The sequence below is a fragment of the Meleagris gallopavo genome, chromosome 16 (genome assembly GCF_905368555.1).
Source record: "Meleagris gallopavo chromosome 16, MGAL_WU_HG_1.1, whole genome shotgun sequence".
In the NCBI taxonomy this organism is placed as follows: Eukaryota; Metazoa; Chordata; class Aves; order Galliformes; family Phasianidae; genus Meleagris; species Meleagris gallopavo.
In genome coordinates this window covers 11,334,044-11,346,215 of record NC_139419.1, presented here as the reverse complement: position 1 = coordinate 11,346,215, position 12,172 = coordinate 11,334,044, and the positions used below count along the sequence as shown (strand labels likewise).

Here is a 12,172-nt window from a genome sequence, read left to right as displayed (position 1 = left end):
CAAATCCCTCCTTGGTCCAAGCTGCTGTGCTTGACATCTCATTATTTGACTCAGCTGTTTCAGTTTCACCTTCACCCAGCTAATTAAGTAACTCATTGAATGTATTATTCAGTATTTGATTCCCCTATCTGAGTCGGTGAGAGATGGAACCTAAAAAAAAAAATAAAAAAAAAAAAAATCCCCTTGAAGGGATTAGAGAGAGGATTGCTGCTCTGACATGGTGGACTAAAATGAGAACGAGCTAATGAAGTTGGCAATATATGAATCGCGTTCTGTCAGTTTAGCAAGTGTTTGGCTGCTGGTGTAAGTATGGGGATTAGAGTTTCTTTAAACTGATCATTCCATAACTAACCAAGTAGTGACTTGTTAATTGTTTCAGGATATCTGCAGCGTGAAAGAGATTCTTTAGCTTTATTTACAATTTTGTTTCCCTCTTCAGCTGTTGTCCTGTAGGGTATTATGTCTTCATGTGTCACGTCTAGATATGGGCTTTAGCTATTTAGGGAACTTGGCTTTGTTCATCATTTTGGCTCCATTAGCAACGTGTATTACTTTCCAGTGCTTTTGGCATATTGTGAATAACTTATTTCTTTTTTTCCTGGGTTCTAAACATAAACAGAAGTTATTTGCAAATGAGCAAAAGCCAGTGTTGAGCTATAGGTTGTCTAATTGCATTCCTATTTGTTTACTTTGCACTAATAACTATTCTTTAAGATAAAAAAGGGAACATCATTGCAGTTAAATTCATTACAGTTGAAAATTTCTTTTTTAGTATTTTAGTATTAATATTTTAGTATTTACATTAAACTTGAATTAAATGGAGCTGTGAAGTCCTATCCACTTAAAATCTACATATTTTATCACTCTGATTAAGGGAAATATTTATAATGCAAATGTACATTCATTGTGTCACCAGAGAAATCTAACCAAAGAACATGATACTTTCTTCTGCTATTGAGGTATAACGTTCTCCAGTGCATGGGTTGAGAAGGGTAAGGATCTGAGTCTTTCTATAACTTTCCATGAATGTTTTATAATGAATTTGCTGACAATTTTTCTCATTCAGATGTCTCACTCTTCTCCTCCCAGCATTGGGTAATCTTTTCAGCTTTGGTCAGAAATTGCCTTATGTCTCTGAGAAACCAATGCCAGCAATAATTCACTCTCAAATAACTCACTTCTGGAACGGTGTTTTGAGTGAAAACTGTTATCTTCCACCAAAAACTCATTGGAAGAGCCTGGCTCAATTCTTATATGGAACATCTGATACTTTGTCTCTAGAAGAGTGCTTACAATACACCTATTCAAATGAAATGTTTCAGAAAATCACAGTGAAGAAACAATCGCTAGAAAATGGTTCTCTGAATAATGACTATTCTTTCTGCAGAAAAAATAAGTGATATGATTTTGTTATCAGTAAGTGTGGAGTACATCCTCAGCAGTTTCGTGGCCAAAGCAAAAGCAAACTCTAATGTATGTTGCTTGTGTATTTCATTTTAAATAACGTGATAGGTCCTAAAGGTAAATTCTGAAGCTTATAAAATCTGCACATGATTTAAACCTAGGGTAAAAAACGGTGAAGCTCCATGTCTTTGTTAAATACATATTTGATTACTTTTTTAATTTAAAATTCTGAAGCAAGTGTACCTTTTATCTGTTTAACTTCATCTATTTTTTTCTTGTAAGAAATGCACGCTCTTGGATCTTGGTATGCCAAGGGAAAATAGTTGACCTTTAGTAACAAGTGATAGCCTTGGAACGGATTTGACCTCTTTGCCTTGGTTTTGCAGTTAGTTTTGTTTGTCTTGAAGGTTATAGTTATCTGCAAAGAAAAATAATTGGAATGGGACATCTTTAGATTGGAGTTCTGACAGGGTCCTTCTTTTAATACTCATCTTCTCACTAATGAGAAGATGTGTAAATATTTTATTAAGCGACTAAAAGATAGGGAACATTGTCCTTAATGAGATATGGAATAGAAAAAATTAGACTGTCAGTTTTTCAGTTATTTGAAACAGTTGAAAAATTTAACTGCCTTACAATACTGATGATATTTCATAATATTTATGATAGTATCAGCAAAATGAGCTTCTGTTCAGGTATTTACTTGTTTAAAACATCTTTTAAAGTTATGCTTTTTACTTGCTTTCCTGGAAATATACTCAATCTTAATGGTAGCAAAGCTTTTTTCTATTTTATTTGAATGAGAAAAATAATAGTTGTATGAATTTAAACATGTTTTGGTTAATTAAATGCAAAAAGCTTAGCTAGGCTTCTGAATGATTAAGTTAGAGTTGGATTTAATCAGGTTTTTTTTTTTTTTAAATATATTGTCTTTGTGCTGATGATGTTTTATATTTCCACATTATGTAATGAATTGCTGAACTGTGCTCTGTATTTGTATTGAAAGGTACTGTTGCTTTTAATTTGGATCAAATTAAATTAAGGAAATCACACTCTTATTTCGCTTTGTCACAATTTAAATAAGACAAAGATTAAAAGCATAGACAATATATAATAATAATGTAATCTAACAATATAATAAGATAATAGTACTAATTGCACTATATAGGGAGATGAAAGACCTTAAACTTATCAAATTGTCTTTAGCTTTCTTTTGAGCTGGACCGTTGACCTGAACATTCTGAACTGTGCTTTGTGAAAATGCTTGTTTGTAACTTATTTTCAATAAGTTAACAGTTAGTTTTAAAACCTCAACATATTTTTAACGTAGCACTAAATATGAAGTGATGATTCCTATTAAAGATTCCTGAATATCTGAGTTATATTTTGAGAACTTAGCATCCTGCAGTTGGTAAGAGCAGTGCTGGTAACACCAGGCACTCTCCCCAGTCTCTTTCCTAAGATAAACTTCTTTTTGTGACTTCTGTGGTGGCTTTTATATCCAAATAACTTCCAAGAGGTGTTTTTTTTTTTTTTTATTTTGTTCCACACAACTGTGTCGATAGCTGGAAATTATGCCCAAGGTGAATCTACTAATCGAAGTCTTCAAGACCTTGTAGTCTTTTCCAGTCTTGTAGACGAGTGGTAGGATGCACTCATGCCAGTACCACATCACATTGTTAGCAGCTCTGAACATACAGAAACCACTTTGTATGCAGCCTTGATGTGCTGATTGCTTCGGCTAGTGAATTTCACATCAACAAATCACTTCTCTCCAAGGGGTAGTTATAAAAGTATCACAGCACTTAGCCAAGGCCTCACCACAGTCTCCTGATTGCTGATGTTTCCATGGAGGATGTGAACGTGGCATATTCTGAAGTAGATACAAAAAACGCACCTCGAAATGCTGAAATATAAGTCAGTGTCACAACTTTGTGTTCCCAGTATACGTATAAATTTCCAAATATATGTCAGCAGTAAGTCTACAACTTCTGTATTGTGTGTTGGCGATAGGAAAGAAACGTGATTTAAGACTTCTGGCTACTGGAATTTTTTATTTTTTATTTTTTTTTAAATTTGGGAATGAGGACTTGTTACTCAGTCTTGCAGGAGAAGCTAACAGCTATTTTTGGGCATAAAGTAAAACCCAAGATTTTTAGAAGAAGAAACAGTGTTTTTTCAGAACGCTGTAGTTGAGAGCATAGACAAACTGACAGCTGGAATACATGTTGAGAACGGGTATGGAAATCCTCAGTAAGAAAATCTCTGAGAAAGCTTTGGAGATGAGTAAGATTGTAATTGAAATACTGGTTTTAGGCTATGTATGCTAGGGTAACTTTGACATAGTTACTGGATTGCGCTTAAGAGACTCAAGATTCTAAATCTGATGAGAAAAGTGTGAAAAAGGTTTTTGATCTCTTCTGTTCATGTGGCCTCCCATACAAAGAAACTAAGCTGCTGATCGGGAGCTCTCTCTGGACTTTTCTAGTGGAGTTCCCTTGGCATTCCAGATTGTTTTAAAAGCAGCAGTCATTCGCTGATAAAGTAGTAGCTGTGAGTGACAACTGAGAATAGCTATTTTTGTGTTTGAGGATGCCAGATGGGAGTTATGCAGAGTGTGGTTAGCTGAAGCCTTCAAAGGACAGGCACGTTTGGGAAGCTGTGCTTTTTGTTTGGTTTGTTGCTGTTTGGTTTTAGTTTTATTTTTTTCCAGAACTGCAGGTGTGAGGGCAGGACGAGAAGATGTGTGCTTTACCTGTTTGCTTGTGGTCTTCTGGATCATTGATAATTTTGACACGGGCTAAATTGCTCTATTGAAGCTTAGTTTATAAGTGACCTTCTAAACATTAGCGTTCTGAAGTGACCTGTACAGACAGAATTTAGTTCAGCAGCTGTGATACTGAATCTCAATGCTGCATGCTGGATCTGCTTTTTGGAAGGTTATTTCAAGCTCTTGAATATCAACCAGATGTAATGATACAGAGGTAAAGCCAACACCGTTTCAAGAAGTGGATTTTTCCTATTTGGTGCAGCGAACTAACTGTTAAAAATCATAAACTATCTGGTATAATTTGTTAATTATACCATATAATTTAATAAATAATGTCATTTGATTATCATTGTGTAGTTTTGCAGATTGTATCTTTTTGCCTGGATCATTAATAATCATTAGGGTCAGTAAGAGCAGTGTAAATGGTGATCATTATCTGCAGTATTTTATTGTAAAATTGGCCACTGTTTTAGATTTGTTGTTTGATTATATTAAAAACAATGCTGAAATCACACATTTAATTAGCTTCAGCAGTCAAAAATTCACACAAGGTGAAAAAGTAGTAGTTTGTAGTTCGTGGGAATTGAAAGCTACAGAAACCAAGGGAGAAAGCTGATAGCAAAGCTTAGATTATTTCACTTTGAAGTTCTTTATTACCAATTCCTTTAATTAAATGTCTTTTAAAATGTGTATCACAGATGACAGTAAAGCACTGTGAGAATTCAAAAGGGAAACAACAGTATTTATTCCTTCTGTTAACGATGGTCATCCTGACAACTTTCTGTTCTGTTGTAGTAGAAACATTATTTTTACTGGGAGATTTATTAGACTTGTTTAATGAGTCAATAGATTGTGCAAGAAAGATTTTTTAAAGCGAATCAGTGTTTTCAAGGGTGACCTTTGTGTCTATGAACTGTCACTCATTTAAAAAGAAAAGGCTATATAAAGCAGCACCCAAAAACATCTCTCATGTCTTTCTAATGTTATAGTAGTGCACTAGAGTTTTAAAGACCATCATCTATACTTCAGTAGAAGGAACTGCCATACTACTGTTATCTATTGCTTCTGTTATCTATTGCTGTTACTTCAGCAATGACAAGACATAGTAGCATTTTTCTTTCTGTTTCAGAAGAGTTTATATAAAGTGTTTTAATCCAAAGGATGTGTAAGTGTTCTAATGGTCGTGGTTTTTTTTTTTTTTTTTTTTTAAACATATTATACCAAATGACATCTCGGGAGCTTCCTGCTGATCTTACTGAATTTATATTTGCATATGTTGGGTAATCAATATATATTTATATATATTAGAAAAAAAGAAAATGCTGCTCTTTATATCTGATAAAGGAACGTAAGCATTTGATTTTTATTCAGACAAAGAATCTGGGATGTTTTCTGTGCACGTTAATGCCTTGGGTTTGTACTGTCATACTTTGCACTGATCGCTTGAACAGAGTTAAAACTGCTCAGCAAAATATCATGGGATCTCTCCTTTCTCGCTTGACTATAGTGGTGATACAATTTGATTTGGAACTATTATTAAAATTACAATTAATGTTGCAGCACTGAAATTTTCTAATAGCTTTGGAAGCAAAGAGAAATGCAAGCCTAATGAGTGTGCAGCTGTTATGAGAGGTTGTTTGGAATTGATACCTTTGTATAAATAAAAGCAGAAGCTGGTAAATTGGCAGGGAACCAACTAAAGAAACACTTTCTCTGATTCAGACTGTAAGTCAGTTTTTCTTAATTTATTTAGGCAGTGTGATTTGTTGAGAGAAAAGTTTTTGCCTATTTACCTTAAAACTGTGATCTATTTTTTTTCCAACTGTTTTATAATTAGCTGCAAAATAAAATGTCACTAATGACAGCTACCCCCAGTAAAATTCTTGCTTCGATAAAAGAAAACAATAAATAGCTCCTGGGCATTTAGATTGCCAATCTGACATACTGTATAAAGTACTGTTATCTTAGGCACAGATTTTTTTAATTGATTTTTATTTTTTTTTTCCCCCTTCGTAAAGAGTATTGGATTTTACAATTCAGTGAATACCTGATCTCTACGTTCATGTGCTTTATTGTAGTTACTGCCAATGGTTATCTGAACAGCAAAATAGGAAGCATGTATCACTTGTCTGCCTGTTTTATGCTCCCATCTTGGTTTAAATAACAGTAGGATAGATAGCAGTAGTTGCTAAAACTAAAGCTCTGTAGGGAGACTGCAGATTTATTTTTCCTCTGTGCTTCAGAATTCACCTCTGGTTTTTAAGGGGGAAAAAAAAAAAACCCTCTCAGAATATTAGGGTCATAAATTTTAAGTAGGTTTTGCGAAAAAGTAATTGAAAAATTTTACCAGATCAAGTAGAACTGTATTAAGCTAGTTTATAAAGAAAGAGGGAGAAATGTATTTTTTCTGCTATCATATGATTTTCCCATCTTTTTAGTTTAAGGGAAATGCCTGCAGTTACACTTACGTTGCGTTGAAAGTAGTTCATCAAGGAAGCATTCTGAATTCAGGAAGGATGCCATTTGTGCTCCATCAAAATTGGTTTTGATGCAAACACTTTGTTATGACTCAAAGCTGCTGTACTGGCTCTGTTTTACTTCGTTTTACATTGTGCAGCTTGGATATTATTCGGTATTTATGCTTGGGAATCATGATTAAACTGGAAAAAGAAATTCATAAAAAGCTTTTAATATTAAAAAACATAAATATATTAGAAAATGCTTTTTTAATTTGAAGTTCGCTTCTGGGTCAGTGCTGTTCTTCTTGTCTCTCGTTCTTTTGGCCAGACTGAGCTGGCGGATCAGAATATGCTGAATTCTTTTTAAATAACAATGCCTCTAGATTTTGTAGGAAAATATTTTAAAAGAAAATTGGAACTAAGTGTTGAACTTGTCTCCTTTTGTAAGTCAAGCAGAGCATTGAAATGTGACCAGCTATCAAGTAGCTGGAGGCTACGACTGGAAGATGGACGGCGTTCCTACCACTACAGCTTTGTGTTGGTATTCTAACATTTAGGAGAGACATCTCCTGAAATCATTTGAAATGCTGGCGTAGTTTGTCACTTCTGGTGGAAAAGAGGATCTGGTGACATCCAATGAAGTCTGGATTAGCGAATGGAAAATAAATAAAAGGGTGTAATTTTGCATGTAATTTGCATGGAATGGTTAAATGGTGAAATTGCAGTGGGGTATTTTGGAGGCTGGAAATACGAGGAGTTTCAAAAACAGAATGGACGAGTTCATAAGATAAAATTTTAATATTTTTTTTTTATGTTCTGGAAGGAGTTCCTAGCTCCAAATGTACCTCACCTGCTTGTTTTTCAGTCTGATTACCGCACGTCAGGCCTGATAAGCAGGGTTCTGATGTAATTGCTGTGATGTGTATGCATGTGTTGTGTGCACATGGCATAGTTTGTGTGGAAGACATTTTACTCTTTTCCTAAACTACTCTTCTGGACTGCCTTCTGATTGCCACGCTTTATTTCTACAACCTATCAAATTTGGCTTAATCTAATAATCATTTTCTAAAGCTGTTTAGGTACTTGGTCTATCAACTAATTTAATATGTTGATTCCTTTAGGAAACCAGATAAAGGTAAACAAATTTCTCTAGGCATACAATGTACACATGTTGTTAATTCAGTTGCATTCTATGGAAGTTGTGTCAGCACTTCAGCTGTATGTGGCCAGTTGCCATCTCACCCCCTGTGCAGTGTGTGCTCACAACACCCTGGCACCTTTACTGACAGCCCTGCTTTTGGACATTTCAGGAATATATATTCAGTCCAGTGACTTGGAATGCACTGATATTTGTTAGTACAAGTAGGTGTGAAGTAGATCAACAGAGCTGTTGAGAATATTACTAGTTCAATGAAGGCTAAATCTGCAATTTTTGAAAATTGTTTTGATGGTTAATCTAACTTTGCTTCTGAAGTGGCACCTTTTTCTTATTGTCTGAAAAAAAAATCTAATTAGATTTTAAAAAGATTCTTTTGAAAATTACATATAAGCTAGAAAATACATATGTTTTCCATTTGTAATTGCAACTGAAAACACTGCGTCCGAAAACAGAGATGGACCCTACTCTGATACAACTGTTTTGCTCTTTGAATTAAACTTAGCTACTCTGAGACTTGGAAGCACTTAGATTTGACCGACCTGTCAAAATGGTGTTGTGCATAGGATGTGTATTTTTTTTGGTGCTGTTCTAACTGGTAACTTTATCTAATGGAAATTTGCATTGCCACCCTTGGAGATTAGATTTGCTAGCCCTCAAATTTCAGTCCTAACCTGATGGGGGTTTCTTAGGTTTGAAGAGCAGTTCCCAAACCCTTCTGCCTGATAGATAATGTCTTAAAGTAATATATGTCTTTTCTTAATGTGCAGTCTGTTTTTATGCTGCTTTGTGCAGTTGTGATCTAAGAACATAGTTTTACACTCAGGTAACTTTTTTCCTACTGGACTAATGAGTTGAGTCACACAAATGCTTCCTTTCTCTGCTCTGAAGAGGCTCGATGTGTCTTTGCATCTCTTAGTATTTGGTGTATTAAAGAAAAGGGCAAATAGGTCATAAAGGTGAGAGAATGAAGAGGAAAGGAGCGGGAAAGTCTCATACACTTGAGTCCATGGTGCCTTATCAGCAAGCAAATATTTAACTGCTCCCTCAAACAAATCTATGTTAATGCAAGAGAAATTCAAGCTTTATTTGTTTAAAATAAAAAACAACACCCAGGTTTGATAGCTTTGAAAATTGCGGATGAATGTAAACAGAACTCTGGAATCAGAAGGAAGGAGGTTATCCACTTTCACTGCTGGCTGGTGGGTGGTGTGTGGCAGGGACGCATACAGGAGTCAATTAAACTGTATATGAAAAATACAACAGCATTTTTACTGCCAGTAATTTTTTAATATAAAACTTATCAGTTCAATATACCAAGAATCTTGAATGCCGCCGCCTTAAACTCTCTACTCTTAACGAGAAACAAAAGGAATGAGCTCCTCAAAGACATGAGAAACTTTAATTTTAATCTCACGTGAGATGGATTTCTTTTTGGACTCCAAACTGAATCTAGGAAAGACTTGAGAGAAGGGTGAAGATGACCCAGTCTTCTCCTGGTTTCTGCTCATAGCTTGTTAGGCAGAGACCTCTGTTACTCCAGATATGTTAGTGACTAGAGATTAAGCTGTTGCTTTCATTCATGGAGCTCTTTTCTTACACTTTTGACACTGCAACATTTGAAACTGTAAAAATCCTGGAAGTTAATTTGCTGAGATTCGTACATGGGTCATTCAGTTGCCGGGCACAAACTTAGTGAAGGCTTGAATGTCACATTCTACTGTTTCATTTTCCATCTTTTCTCCTCTAGTAACTAGTAGCGTGCAGTTAATTCTCTGAGATGGATAAAATAGAACTAATGTGAACTTCTAATGAATAATTCTGCTGATAGCCTTGTAGCAGCAATAAGGATATATAAAGGATAGTGAAAAAGTAAAGTATTTTTCACAATTATGAGGGACTTTGATGTATTCGAGCACTTAATAAAAATACCCAGGAAAATAAATAACACAATTTTAATGTGTACTTGTTCAATTTAAGTATTTCTATTGTTCTGTTTAACATTTGGGTTACCTTTATATATGCTTTTGTCATCCAAATCTTCCACTTTGTAAGATTTAAGGCTGTTATAACTATTTAATTTCTATCTCTACAGCATTTTAGTAAATTGGAATAGTAGTGTTAGGAAACAAGGGCTGAATTTGTTTTAGCACTTGTTGGGATACCAAGGGTGCACGTGAAATAGCTGACCAAAGTGCTCAGTGCTGTAGATTTATTTTTCGTGGAGTTGAGCACCATTTTAAGAGGTTATTTGCTTCCACCTACTGACCATTCGTGATATTACAGACAAAAAACAACACTTCAACCCCATAATTTCTCATCTTTCGTTCTGATACAGGCCAGTGGAGTAGTGTGTGGATACAGGAATTGTTTGCTGTCTGCATTTCATTCGTTTCAAATGGAAAAGAAATACATTAGCAATTGAAGTAACTTCTAAGGTTTCTTAGCTTGTGTAATTTATTTGTCTTTTGTTCTTTGTGTTTTGTTTTGGATGTTGTGTATTATTCTGGTAAGGAACTAGTGAAAGAGATCTGGATAGCATGGAGACACCAAATAAAGGAAAAAAAAAAAGATAATCACAAATATTCTCAACTATTATTTGTGTTTGCATGACTGGTGGTTACTTGAGGGAGTTCAGCTTTTTGCTATTCAAAAAGTAAAATTACACTTTTTATACATGTAAAAATAATCGTGTGATTGCCAAACAGAGTCATACCATCAACAATGATCTTTTGTACTGTCTAGAACTTTCCTTTTACTTTTACAAGTAACACTTGTATTATGCTAACACAGGTTGAATGTGCTAGATGTGATTCCCAAGGGTCTAACATAATAAATTTTGATTCTGTGGAACAACATGAAAAAAGTAAAATGGGGGTGGAGAAAGGGAGCCTTCTCAGGAATGAAATAGATGTCACATCTGATGTATCCTGTACTATGGCCTTCCAATAGATCTTGCAGTCAACTTAAATCATTAGTTACCTGCAAACTAGCACTGAAAAAGAAAACACTTTATCTGGTAAGCTGTAGTACTCAGTACAAGCATACATTTCGTGCGTGTTGGTCACTAAGTATTCTCAAGCTGATAAATGTTGGTAAGAACACGTTAAGGTTACCTTTCAGAGCTCCATACCAACAAAAACAAGGCTGAGCATAACTGCAGTTCTACTGTTAAACATATGTGGCTCTTACAGTACTTTGACTCTTGAAGGTTGTATTTGCCCTATATTGCTCCTGATATGCTGCATAAAACCTTGGTTTATTTCCTTGCTGCTACTCAAAGTAACTGACAAGATGAGAAATTTTCTTTTGTTGTGCCAAATCAGTGCTTAATAACAGAGCTCTTAGAGTGTTTATAATATTACAATTTAACTGGCAGTTATGCAGTGACACCTAATAAAATGAGAAGAATTTTGAGTACTACTTTCCACAAATACTACCTGAATGCTGGCTTTTATTTCGAATGCAGAGTATTTGAAATGCTGATTTGTAAGTGATGTGTAAAACCAAATAGAGTAAGAGATTGTTTTTCTGGAAATATTCTGTTTGAGAACTGACCAAAAATTAGATTTGTCTTTAATACATTTTGCTGAGAATGAAAATAATTTTTCAAGAAACCTTGATTTAATTTATTTCATTGAATGATTTTCTTTTTTAATCTTTTATGAATATATGACTAAGGTGGGAATTTGATATTGAAATAGCGTCAGTGTATTTAAGATGAATAGACACGGTGCTGAAGAAACACAGTTTCTTTATTTAATTTGTTTCCAATTGTTTTTAATGGGAGCTGCTATTAGCTGTCAGCCTTAAATCTGTAGCTTGAGATTTATGTAACAAGTAACTTTAGCCAATAATTCAAAGTTTGATGAGATTAGTTCTAGCTTCAGTAAGAGGCTGGGAAAGGACTTTTAACGAAAGCAACTAAAAGGGCCTCATCAACAGAAGTCTCTAAATTTGCAGTGTGTAAGAAAAATTAGCTTCAAGGTGTGGCCGTCATGGAAAAAATGAAGTTGAAAACACTGAAAAAATACAGTACGTCGCTAACTTTGTCTACAGTCATATAGGAATATAGGAATACAGGAATATATACATACAGGAATATATTCAGTTTATTCCTTTTTCAAGAGTAACTTGTACAAAGGGATAAGATGAAGACATAAGTGCCTTTCAAGCAATCATTTGTGACAGCAATTTGCTGTGTATATTTCCATAGATGAGAAGGATGTATTCTCTAACAGGTTATATGCTCTCTACTGTTCAAAGCCCTGGCAGTTCAGTGAGTCAAAATGCCTAAGGAATAACAGGAACACGTTTTGGATGTTGTTAGATTTAAGACGGCTTCATTCCTGAAGTAAACATTAGTACAAAATGTGTGCATAT

At 34.7% G+C, this 12,172-nt stretch overlaps 1 protein-coding gene across 13 annotated transcripts in view; it reads left to right on the top strand.

The window, feature by feature from the left end:
* RBFOX1 (RNA binding fox-1 homolog 1) overlaps window positions 1–12,172 on the top strand; it is a 755,409-nt gene that overhangs the window by 223,904 nt on the left and 519,333 nt on the right. The window lies entirely within an intron of this gene.